The sequence below is a fragment of the Cornus florida genome, unplaced genomic scaffold (assembly GCF_030987335.1).
Source record: "Cornus florida cultivar Cherokee Brave unplaced genomic scaffold, ASM3098733v1 CherokeeBrave_3.0.0_Hap2_Chr06, whole genome shotgun sequence".
In the NCBI taxonomy this organism is placed as follows: Eukaryota; Viridiplantae; Streptophyta; class Magnoliopsida; order Cornales; family Cornaceae; genus Cornus; species Cornus florida.
The window spans coordinates 13,725,613-13,737,820 of record NW_026775576.1 but is presented as its reverse complement, the minus strand read 5'-3'; the positions used below and the strand labels follow the sequence as shown (position 1 = coordinate 13,737,820).

General features: G+C 37.9%; 1 pseudogene; it reads left to right on the top strand.

Moving 5' to 3' along the window:
• Nucleotides 1-7,757: 7,757 nt before the first annotated feature.
• Nucleotides 7,758-7,856, top strand: LOC132315461 (small nucleolar RNA R71; annotated as a pseudogene).
• The last annotated feature ends 4,352 nt before the right edge of the window (nucleotides 7,857-12,208 follow it).

Here is a 12,208-nt window from a genome sequence, read left to right as displayed (position 1 = left end):
GGTGTTGGATCGATCGAACTTTGGACTTTTTGCTTTGGGTAAAGGCTTGGATTTATCTTGAAGTACTGAGATCGATCAATGTTCGATCGATCGAACCTTGAAGTTGGATCTATCGAACTTTGCTGCTTCCCACCTTTGGCTTCATTTGCTTCTTTCTTTCTCCACTTTGCTCCTTTCTTTGTTTAATCCCAGAATTGCTTCAATTAAGCTCTTATTTGGCTGAGTTAGCTTATTTTCGAGATAAGTGCCAGAAAATGGAAATAATACGAAATCAATCTAAAACGGTGAAGTAAGATAGATAAAGGTACTAGAATGCTTAAGCTTAAGGGGTTTAAATACGCACTTTTCAGCGCTCATCACACCCCCAAACATAAATATTGCTAGTCCCTAGCAATGAACTAGAAAGTAAAAGAATGAAATGAACAACTATACAAGTATGAATCTAAAAAAATGATAAATGGATAACGCCACTTTCGTAGGGAACACGATTGCACTTAGCATATGCAATAAGCCTTTTAATAGGTTACCCCTAGTAGACGAGTGAAGTCTCGTGAGGGTTTCTAGAAATGATACCCATAAACATTAAGCTCATTCTTTTTAAAGAGGCACCAATATTGAAAACAAGCATTTTGAGAAACCTACCTCAAGTATGCAATTTTTCAAACATTTCCAAGCAATCTCCTAAAATCTCAACATCAAACAAGCAAGTATGGTCCTCCACACATCAAGAAAATGATAATGTAAATCAAAACAACTCTAGAATCCTTTTTGAGTGAACTGACATCAAATGTGTTACTATCTTAGCCAACTAAAGAATTAATCACATCCTTACCCTCAAACTAGCACACAAATCTAGTACCGATCATCAAGACAAGAAGTGAACCTTTTATTAAAGCTTCATTCATCTTGGTGCGTTTATTCTTTTCACTCGATTTTTTTTAATTTTTTTTATAGGATCAAAGATGGAAGCATGGTGCAATGTGTTGATCTATTAAGCTTTCTAGTGATTCATGAGGTCCAGCGTTAGGTCAATGACTCCCAAACCAGACGGCTTTAGGGCATTAGGCATTCAAATACCTCTACGGACTTACAAGCTCAAATCAACTAGGCTACAAATCAAGACAACAACCATCTAATCATTTCCCACTTCTTGGGAGAAGTCCTCACTTTTTTACTGCTTTTGTTTTTTTTTTTTTTTTTTACTTTTTTTTTTTAATTCAATTATTAACCTAGAGTTTGGGCCCTCCACCTTTCGGCGTGAGAAGTTTAGTGCTTGATGAGGCTAGAATCCTGGCTACTTAGTGAAAAGGGGTTGTTATCCACCTTTATCAAGAATGAAAGCTTTCAATGCACTACTAGCTCAATTGGGATATAACCAATTCAATAATCAGCAAAGCATGTACCCTACAAATGAATGCTAGTGTGCACTGGGGATAGTGTAGAATCCTAGAATGAATTTCAAAACAATCACAAAATCAAGATGATGTAGACCACAAGTGCAAGTAAGATATCAATCTTTCGAAAAATTTACTCCTAAATGGCTTCCACAAGGCATACAAGGAGTATTGGACTCTCAAGTCAAGCAATTTTTAAATTTTAAGCAATATAGTTCTCAAAAGATCAAAATCATAGCTAGTTATAGACCAATCAATAGAAAAAACCCTCAATTACACAAGTCATGCTCAAAATCTTGAAATTTAAAGCTAACACTGAAAACACCATTCCCCCCAAACTTAAATGGCACAATGTCCTCAATGTGTAAGAGAACAAGGGAAAGAGTATACCAGTGCAACTAAGCAAGAATGATCGGGACTGAAGTATCAAAAGTGGGTGGCATGGTCCCCCCAAACTTGGGATTAACTATGGTCCTGAAAATTGGCACTTGGATAAACTCATCAGATAATAAAATGGGATAATCAGTGCACAGTGGATATACAAGTGTAAATGGGATAATGAAATAAAATAAGGAGAGAGATATAAGGGTGGTCTTGAAAATAGGGAAACACTCTCTCACTGAAATCACTTTGATGCACCTGATGGGTCAAACATACAGATATAAGAATATAATCATATGACATCCATAGCAAAAATAGATAGATAAAGTGTAGGTACAATAGAAATATCAAAGCCGACAGACCGGTTGTAAAAATAATAGTACTGTACAGTGACAAAAATAAAGATTAAAGATCAGAGATGGATCAAAAGATAGAAGGAACTAGGAACTCAGGATGATGAGGTAGGATGGGCAGGTCGGGCTCCGTGGATATCTCTGGATAGATCTCGGAACATAGTTGCCACATTCATACGGAAGGTAGCAAAATTAGCCCTATGGGCCATAAGATTAGCTTGTATAGCAATAACAGCATCCTCAAGAGTCTGCAGATGTACTCCAAAGCCAGGGGTCAGATCTGGAGCCTCAGGTATAGATGAATCAGAAGAAAACTCCTGAGTCTACTCCTGTTTGTGAATGGGCGACCTGGCTGGAAAATACTGCTCTGCGTTATCTGCAGGGCACTCTAAATCAATATCTATATGCTCAGCAGCTGGATCGACTGGTGCGTCATCCGCTGCAGGATCTGTTGCTGCTGCCTGAGCTACTGCCTCTGCCTCATCCTCAGCCTCTAGCTCCTCTGCAGCCACTACCACATGGTCCTACAGTCTAGTAATAATGCCGTTGCAGCTCTTGTTCCAGTTTTTCTTCAAGAAGTGACAGGAACCTCTCTCAAGGTGCTCCTGAGGATGAATAGGGTAGTGCTAGTTGATAAGAATCTGGGTGATGAGGTGGCCGAATGGGAGAGACTTAGCCCGTTCGGGCATCTCCTTGCTAATATACTCATCAAATTACTTCCTCATCACGCTCCAGATGAGCGCGGGAATAGATCATCAGTGGCCTATGTAGAATGCGTAGAGGGCTGTCAAATAGTCTCCTCTCCGCTGGATCATGTGCCCTGCCATGTAGATGTTCCGGAAGAGCACAGAATCAATGAACCATAGGTCATCTAGAAGGAATGTACGGGTGGCGAAGGTTTCACCATCAGCATGGTGGCCTGTAAGAAATACCGCCATATCGGCATAAGAAGGCCTGTATAGCCTCGGATATGTCTCCTGCAGCTCTGGAGGACAGCGGTGTGGGCAGTGGCAAGAGCAGGCTAGCGAGTCCACTGTGATAGCGATCTGATGGCCATCTATAGAAGTAACCAGCTCTGCTGTGGCACGCGGGGATGGTTAGAGGTTCTAGAAGAACAACTATACCAGTCGCGGGTAGACTGGCTCTGTGACTAGGGCAAGAATAGCTGCAAGGGCCCTCTGAAAGATGTCGTGGTAAGCTAATCTGGTCAGCAACGATCTGGAGAAAAAGGCTGTGTCGAACACTAACTCATGGTCGACTGTCATATGCGCATATCTAGGCGCGGGCCTATCATGCTCCTGAGCTGGCTGAGTTGGCTGGCGTAGTGGAGATGGTACTGGTGAACGCACAGCTCCAGCATGTGGTGGAGATGGTGATGGTGTAAATGCAGGTGGAGCTGTAGAGGTGGATGGAACATGATCATCCTCAGCCTCATGAGTAGCTGACTGAGGTGGTGTAGGCTGTACTGGCTCCTCCTGTGCATGAGAGGGCTCTAATGGCTCCTCTAGCCGTGGTTAGATATGTCGCTGAGGCCCGTGTTACCTCTTGGCAATAGTCTTTCGCTTAGTCATAGCCTGAAAAATAATTTAAAAACTTGTAAGGGGAGTTAGTACCAGAATTAAGAATTGAAAGCACAAAATAGAAACATGTATGTCAAATAAGATAAACAAATCATATAGATGACATGAATCTATGAAAGTGGCAGGATATGAAGCATGCTAAGCAGTGTGACTATGAAATGCATCTAATGTGGAATATCACAGGCATTGGGCATATATTAGATAGCATAAACATAAGGCATGATGAATGAAGTGTGTGTGAGATATGTGAAGTTCGATCGATCAGAAAAAGAAGTGAGATCGATCATAAAAGTTGGATCGATCGAAAATAAGTGAGATCGATCTCACTACTTCGATCGATCTGAGACACAAGTTCGATCGATCGAACTGTGCTCTATGAAAAACGAGAAGTCACAGATCTGTGACCTTAGAAGCACGGGGCCCGCACGAACGTATTCGTGGGCCCATCAACACAACATATCATCAAATCCCATCACTGTAGAAGGCCCATTCTCTAAAATGAATCAAAAATATATAAAACATATATTCACACATATGTAAACATATATACATATCTATAACTCAGTGCTTCGAAGCTTCAAAAATGGAGATTCAAGCATGTATAAAGTATGAATGTAACATATAAAGCATGTAAGCATCATATCGAAGCTTAAATTATAGATGAGATCTTAGATTTTAACTCAAAACGATGAGAGAAGTGGAGAAGGTACGAAGGAAGTGAAATCCGAGATGAGGGAGAGAGTGTAGCTTGGATCTCGCCAGAGATGAGAAAGATGGAGAGTAGATGCGGCGGTGATGAGGGAAGTAAGGGTTTGGAGGGTTGGATTGATCTAAATGATCGATCTTGAGACCCTCCAGGTCTATTTTAAAAACATTTCCCGATTAGTTCGATTGATCAAACTGAGATTTCAGATTGATCGAACTTTGATGAACTCTCCTCAAAGTATTTTTTGAAATTTTTGAAATTGAAAAACTAAAATTAAAAATTAGAACTAAAATTAAAAAGAAATTGTAAAATAAAATAAAATAAAATGAAATAAAATATTTTTGGATTTTTAATTTATTTTTTTATTATTATTTTTAATTAAGTAAACAATAATAATTAAAAACTAAATAAATTAAAATATTTTTGTATTTTTGAAAACTTTTTGAAAAATAAAATAAAATGAAATGAAATGAAATGAAAATAAAATTGAAAATATTTTTGGATTTTTGAAATTTAAAAAGTCAAAACAAAGTCAAACAATGAAATGGAGAGTTGAGATCGATCAGAACAAGAGTTCGATCGATCAAACAGAGAGCAAAAATATACAGGTTTTTGGTTCAAAAAATTGGCTAAGTGTTCGAACTTGAAGATCGATCGAACTTTGAGGTTGGATGGATCGAAAAAAAAAACTTTAGATCGATCTTGAAATGTTTCGATCGATGAGACAGAGAGCTGAAATATGCAAGTTGATGCAGGCTCAAAATTTTCCTAAGTGTTGAATCATGAGATCGATCAAACTTTAAAGTTGGATCGATCGAAGGTCTCCTGATCGATCTAAGAATAAGTTCGAACGATGAGACAGAGGGGTGATTTGGATGCAGGTAGAAAATTTTTCTAAGTGTCGATCGATCGAACTCTAAACTGAGATCGATTGAACTTATGCAAAATGCTCAATCACAACATAAAATTCATGCAATCCTAATCACAGTTCCTATCAATGCATATGAACCAAAAACAAGTATCTAGACTTCGCAAGAAATGAAATTTAAGATAGAAATGGGGGAGGAATAGGGTTTTGACACCCTACGAAATGTTTTTGCTAATCTTTAACGTCTCTAGCAAGACATTGGGCTCTTTTAGCCCGGATCAAAGATGTTATAATGCATCCCCTCCTTGTTGGGGTGATAGATGCTTTGAACTCCACCCAACAAATGGTTCTTTGAAGAACTTGTTGGATTAAGCTCAAAAGAAACTTTTGATCCTTTGTCTATGCAATCACAACCTTTGGGCTTCCATGCCCTTTCAAAGCAAGAATTTGAAACAACACTTTAAGAATGCAAGGTTGAAGATGATCCTTTGGAAGTTTTGGTCTTATACAAAAGCTCACTTCCTTGACATTGAAGATCAAGACATTTATCTACAGCATTAACCTCTCCTTTATATTTGTCAAATGAATTAGGTGTGGGATTGAAGATATTCAACTTCACCTTCATGTGGCCAAATGAGATCTTTATTATCCCCGTCCTACAATTGATGTTGGCATTAGTGGTTGCCAAGAAAGGATGGCAAAGGATAACGGGAATTTGGCTCTTAGGATTGGGGACCGGTTCCGTATCTATGATAACAAAATAAACTGGGAAGAAGAATTTGTCAATTTTAATCAAAACATCCTCAATTATACCCCTAGGCTTCTTAATGGATTGGTCGGCAAGTTGCAAAACTACCAACGTCAGTTTCAATTCACCTAGGCCCAATTTGACATAAACCGAGTATGGACGAAGGTTAACACTTGTTCCTAAGTCAAGAACCGCCCGATTAATGATATGATCACCAATGATGCATGAAGTAGTGGGTAAACCGGGGTCCTTAAACTTTGGCAAAGTATTATGCTGCAAAATTGAGCTTACTTGTTCGGTCAAAACCACTTTTCTTAGTGTTTGGCTCTTTTTCTTCCGTTTTTGGGTGCACAAGTCTTTCAAGAATTTGGCATAAGCCGGAATTTGCTTGATTGCCTCAAAAAGTGGAAGATTAACTTTTACTTGCCTAAACATTTCCATAATTTCATTGGTTTTTGCCTTTTGCTTGTCTTTTGAAATGGATCCTTTTAAGGCATCTGGAATTGGAACTTTTGGTTCAAATACTTTTTCAGAATTTTCTTTTGAACTCTCTTCAATATAAGAAGTTTTCAAATCATTTTGTTTCAAATTATTTTTCAGCAAAACTTTTTCAACATCATTTTTCAAAACTACTTTTTTAAACATATTTTTCAAGACTTTCTCATTCACAAGATCGTGTATATGCAATGAAGGAGGAATGGGATATGAAACGGGACGGGTGACAACTTGTGGTTGCACCGGTTCACTCTCTTCATTAGACATTTCAACTTGATTGTCCATAATCCTACCACTCCGTAAGGTAGTCACTGCACTAACATATTCAATGGTGTGACGTTCCGATGAGGAATGGGTTTCTACAACACATTGTTGCTTAGGTGGGGCTTTAATAGGCATTTTTCCCTTCTTTCTTGCATTAAGAGTGCTTTCTATTTGCCCTACTTGGGTTTCTAGCTTCGTAATAGATTGAGAGTGAGAATGAAGCAATTGAGTGTTAGCCTCTAAAATGCCCAAAGCATTTAAAACTTTTTCTTCAAAGGTGGGACTTCTAGTATTTCCTTGGGAATAAGATTGGTTGGGAAAATGAGAATTAGCAAATTGATTTCCTTGTGATTGATAAGGTCTATAACCTTGGGACCCTTGGTTTTGAAGTGGAGGTGGAATGTACTTTCCTTGAAAACTACCTTGGGATGGGTTTAAGCCCTCTCCTTGGTTTTTCCAAGATAAATTCGGATGATTACTCCAACTTGGATTATAGTGAGTACCATAAGGATTGTTCCCTTGGTTCACAAAAGTTGCATTGACTTATTCATTAGGTTCATTTTGCACTTGTCTGTGAGGACAATGAGAAGTAGAATGAAGAACACTAGAACAAGTCATACATGTTTCATTTGATGCACGATCAGAATGGTTAGGGAAAGAAGATACTTGGTTCGCTGAGTTTTGGTTAATAAAAAATTGATCAAACCTTTGAGACAAAGACTTCATTTTGTCGGCTATTTCATTTGAATGGTCGACTTGATGTAAGCCAACACTCTTCCTACCATGTGAATTTATACCATTCTTAGATGATAATGTTCTATGCAAAGAATTTTCACTCATGCTCTCATAAAGACGTCACGTTATCCTCATGCCTATCAATATATGAGCCACCCATGGAAGCATCAACTATACCCTTATAATTGTCCGATAAGCTCTCAAAGAAATATTGAACTAATTTCCATTTGGGCATGTCATGATGTGGACACTTCCTAAGCAACTCATTGAAGCATTCCCATGCCTCATGAAACGTTTCTCCTTCCCCATGTGAAAATTCTCGAATTGAGGTTCTCATGGCAGTGGTCTTAGAAACCGTATAGTACTTCTTCAAGAACTCTTGTTGCATTTCTGCCCAAGAAGTGATTAAAAAAAGCCAAAGATTGTTAAACCAATACTTTGCCTTGTCTTTTAAGGTGAATGGAAAAAGTTTGAGTCTTAAAACCTCTTCCGGCATGTCCGTATATTTTACAGTGGAACATACTTCAAGAAACTCATCCAAATGCTTGTAAGGTTCTTCACTTGGAAGTCCATGATAGTTAGGAAGCATTTGAATGGTTTGTGGCTTAATTTCATAATGATGTGCTCTAAATGGAAGCAATTGGATGCATGTAGATGCATTATACTCATTAGGCACATAATGGTCTCTTAAAGCAAGAGGTGGATTAGCTACTTGAGGTGCAACATGAACACCTTGGTTTTGAATTCTTTGATTGATGATGGGAGGTTGTGGAGCATACAGTGGCCTTGGCATTCCATATGGAGCTTGGTATTGTTATTGTGGTGGTTGGTGAATGTATGGCCTAGGCATGCCTAATGGTACTTATATGTTCTCATTGTGCACATTTGGATGAAGAATACCTTATTGGTCTATGTGACCAAGATCCTCAACATGAACATCATTATGGTCATCCATTGATAGATTGGTTCTATTTGAACTTCCTCTTCCCTTAGGATTTCTAACGATGGATTCAAAATACAAATCAAGAGGGACAAGAGTTGGTCTCAATGAATGACGTCCATGCATGCACAATGGAAAACACAACAAACACAAGGAATGACAAACACTATGCCTTCTTAATAATGCAATTAGACTTCGTCCACAAACACTTAACCCATACTCCTATGCTTTAACAACAATGATGCAAAGAATAATTAAAAACAAGACTCTCTACGGGCCGACGATTTAACTAAGGGATTGAGTAAAGAAAGTCTCACAAAGGTCCTTTAGCACTTCAACTCCAAATTTAAAGCTTAGCTTAGCAAATTTTTTTAAAATTTTAGCTTTTTACTTTCTTTACTTTGCTTGAATGCTCCTTTGCTTACTTCCTCTCCAACACAACCCTCAAGGGCTAACTCCATGGTAGAGATTGCTCCTCTTCTTGGTTGATGGAAGGACTCCAAGCTTGTGTCTCTAGCCTCCTCCTTTCTTTTCTTCCTTGCTAAGATATGAAAATTGTGCCTCTCAAGTATATCAAAAATCTCTGATTCTCTCCAAAAGTCTATCTCAAAAATTGGCTTATATTCCTTATATAGGTAGGTCAAATATTACCCCAAATGATCTGGGCTCATACACCAAAAATTCCTCTAATGATTGGATATGAGACAACTTTTAATGAGTTGGAATTTGGATTTTCTCAGGATTTAGGAAGTTCGATCGATCGAACTTGTGGTGAGATCGATCGAACATGGCTGGGGTCTATCGAATTGAAGCTGGATCGATCCTCAATGGCGGTGCCTTTTTGGATAAAAACAAATCTGAGATATTTCGAAGATATTTTTGCGAAATGGACAAAAGTGGTTAGTAGGGTGGTACAGCTGGATAAGATCAATCATTTGGATAAGGACAAGATGGTTCGATCGATCAAAGAATCAAGTTGGATCGATCGAACTTTGAGATCTTTGAATAGGGACAAACATGGCTCAGATCTATCTTGAAGTACTGAGATCGATGAAAGTTGGATCGATCGAACTTTTCTTGAGATCGATCGAAGTTGCTGAAATTCCATCATTTGCTTCCTTTTGCTCTACTTTGCTCCTTTCTTTGATTCATCCCAGATTTGCTTCATTTCTGCTCTTATTTGGCTTAGTTAGCTTATTTTAGGGATAAGTACCAAAAATTGGAAATAACATGAAATTAATATAAAGCGGGAAAATAAGATATGTAAAGGTTCTAGAATACCTAAGCTTAAGAGGTTTAAATGCGCACTTTTCAGCGCTCATCATTTATTTTTTAAAAATAAATTAGGTCAATGGGGCTACCTTGCATGCTGAACTTCAAGTTGATATGATTATTTTCTTAGTATACTCGTTCGACTCTATTAGAGTGAACGATATAATGAACTAGGTTGAGTACACACTCGCTGAGCTTTTTAAAGAGTTGGTAACAAATGGAGGGATAATATAGAGTCTGGGCACTTCTATTAATCTAACCTAGTCTCGGCCATCTTCTTTTAAGCCCAATGGAGGGGTAAGAGAAAGAAGAAGAATGACAATATGATTGGGCTAGCACAAAACATGAGAATCTAAAAGGCTAAGGGGAAGTAGGTAGTGCATGTTGAGGATGAGTGAAACTATTTCCTTTGCAGCCAATAGAGGTGTAATGACCCGGTCATTTTCCTTCCTTTTAATTTTTCCTCAAATTTTGCGGATAAATTTTTTCCGTTGTCTTCCCTTTTCTATGTTCGATTTCTCATCACTTAGTGTCATCTTGAGTGCCCAGGAATGGTTTGTGAAACTCTTTCCTTTGGATTGACGACTTCCTTTGAGGGCCGAGTCATTTTCACATTTTTACTTTTGTGACACTATTCACTTTTCGTCTTTTTCTCGTTTGTCACTTTGTTGGCATAACCTCACTTTTCGTGTTCGGATTTGATTCCGGTTTTGCATGCATCCATAATATTTAAATTCCATGCTATGTGTATTTTTACTTTTGTCGAAAAGCATGCTAGTTGTGTACTTTCTTTCTTAGGGGTATAGATGCACACTTTTTTGGAATTTTTCTTTCTTTTAGGGTTATTTGTGTAATTAATTAAAGTAATTATTTTTCGTCTTGGGGGCCATTTTGTAATTTGATTTGGGTGATATTTTCAAAAAGGACCTTTTTGTAATTTTCAAAAAATGTGACAAGTGTCACATTCTCATTGGTCCACTTGTTGACATTTGTGTGGAGACACTTTGATACCTCAGATGATGACATGTGGAGGGTGGAGATTCAATCATTTTTTGACCTAGGATAGTTGCACTTGTTGGCTTAGATGGTTGATAAGTGTAGGCTTAGGATTGAGCCTACAATGGATGCTTGGATGAGTGGCAAGTGTATGCTCAAAATCAAGTCTTGCAATTATTTTTGGGCCACTGATGACTGCCGCTTGATATACGTCAAAATAATGTAGTGAATGTGCGGTTCAAGAAAAGCCTTTTAGGTCAAATTTAAATTTATAAAAACCACTACCACCACTACTACTAACGTAGCTAGGGCGAGTAGGGATCATCCCAAGAGATTGTGAAGGTCGAACAAGGTTGTGGAATCGCTATTAGGGTTAGTAGGTCGAGTGATCAAATAATTGGTTGATTAGACTAGAGAGCAACTAAATTAAACTAAGTGATAACAAAAGAATGCAACTAGAAGCAAATAAGAGAGAGAAGAGTCTTGGGGTTTAGAGATCACCACCAAGCAATCATTTCTATACCATTGACAAGTGACTAATGAGGGTAAATGGTGTGTTGTAATACTGGTGTGTGTGTGTTTGTGTTTGGTTGATTCAACAAGCAAGGATGACTAGTTAAGCATGTATTGTTTAAACATCATGTGAAAGGCACAATATATCTAAGCAATGAAGCATATATTGTCTAAACAACATGTGAAAGGCACAATAGATCAAAACAAGTCATTAATCCTTTCATTAAGTTCACAATCCAAATACAACACAAGGTTAGAGACATACGCTACTCCCATTCAAAAGCATGGATCATCAAACAACAAGTATGGATTGCCTTCCCATTTAACACTACACTACAACTACACTACATCTACACTACTAACATGAAAATAAACTAGGGAAGAGGCACAATCTATCAAGGAATGAGTATGAACCATCAAGAAAAGAACAAGAGGATTCCATTAAGCACTATGTTTTGACAATCTCTAAATCTATAGCATCAATACACATAAACATGTATCAATAACATAAAATCTAGAGACAAGCTCATGAACATCTATTCTAACATATATAGACATATAGATAGAATGAAATGATCAATTGAAAGCATTTAACCACATAAATCATTGAACAATCAAGATCTATATACATCTAAGTGTCAAAACATTAATTGCAACACTAATCCCTCAATAATACACAAGATTAAGATATAGAAAGCATGTTTGGGGCTAACTCTAGCCCCAAGAGGATGTCTAGTCACTCATGGTGATATTGCTCCAACCCTCAAGGGCTAACTCCATGGAAGAAATCTGCTCCTTGTTGATGAAGAACTTCAATGGTGTCTCTAGCCTTCTCCGCATTTTCTTCCTCCCTAAAGCTTGCCTCCTTTGAGAATAATCCCTAGAATTGTATATCTCTCAAAAAGTGCATCATATTCCTTTTATAGGTAGGTTAAGTGACACACCAAATGAGCTCGGTTCGTG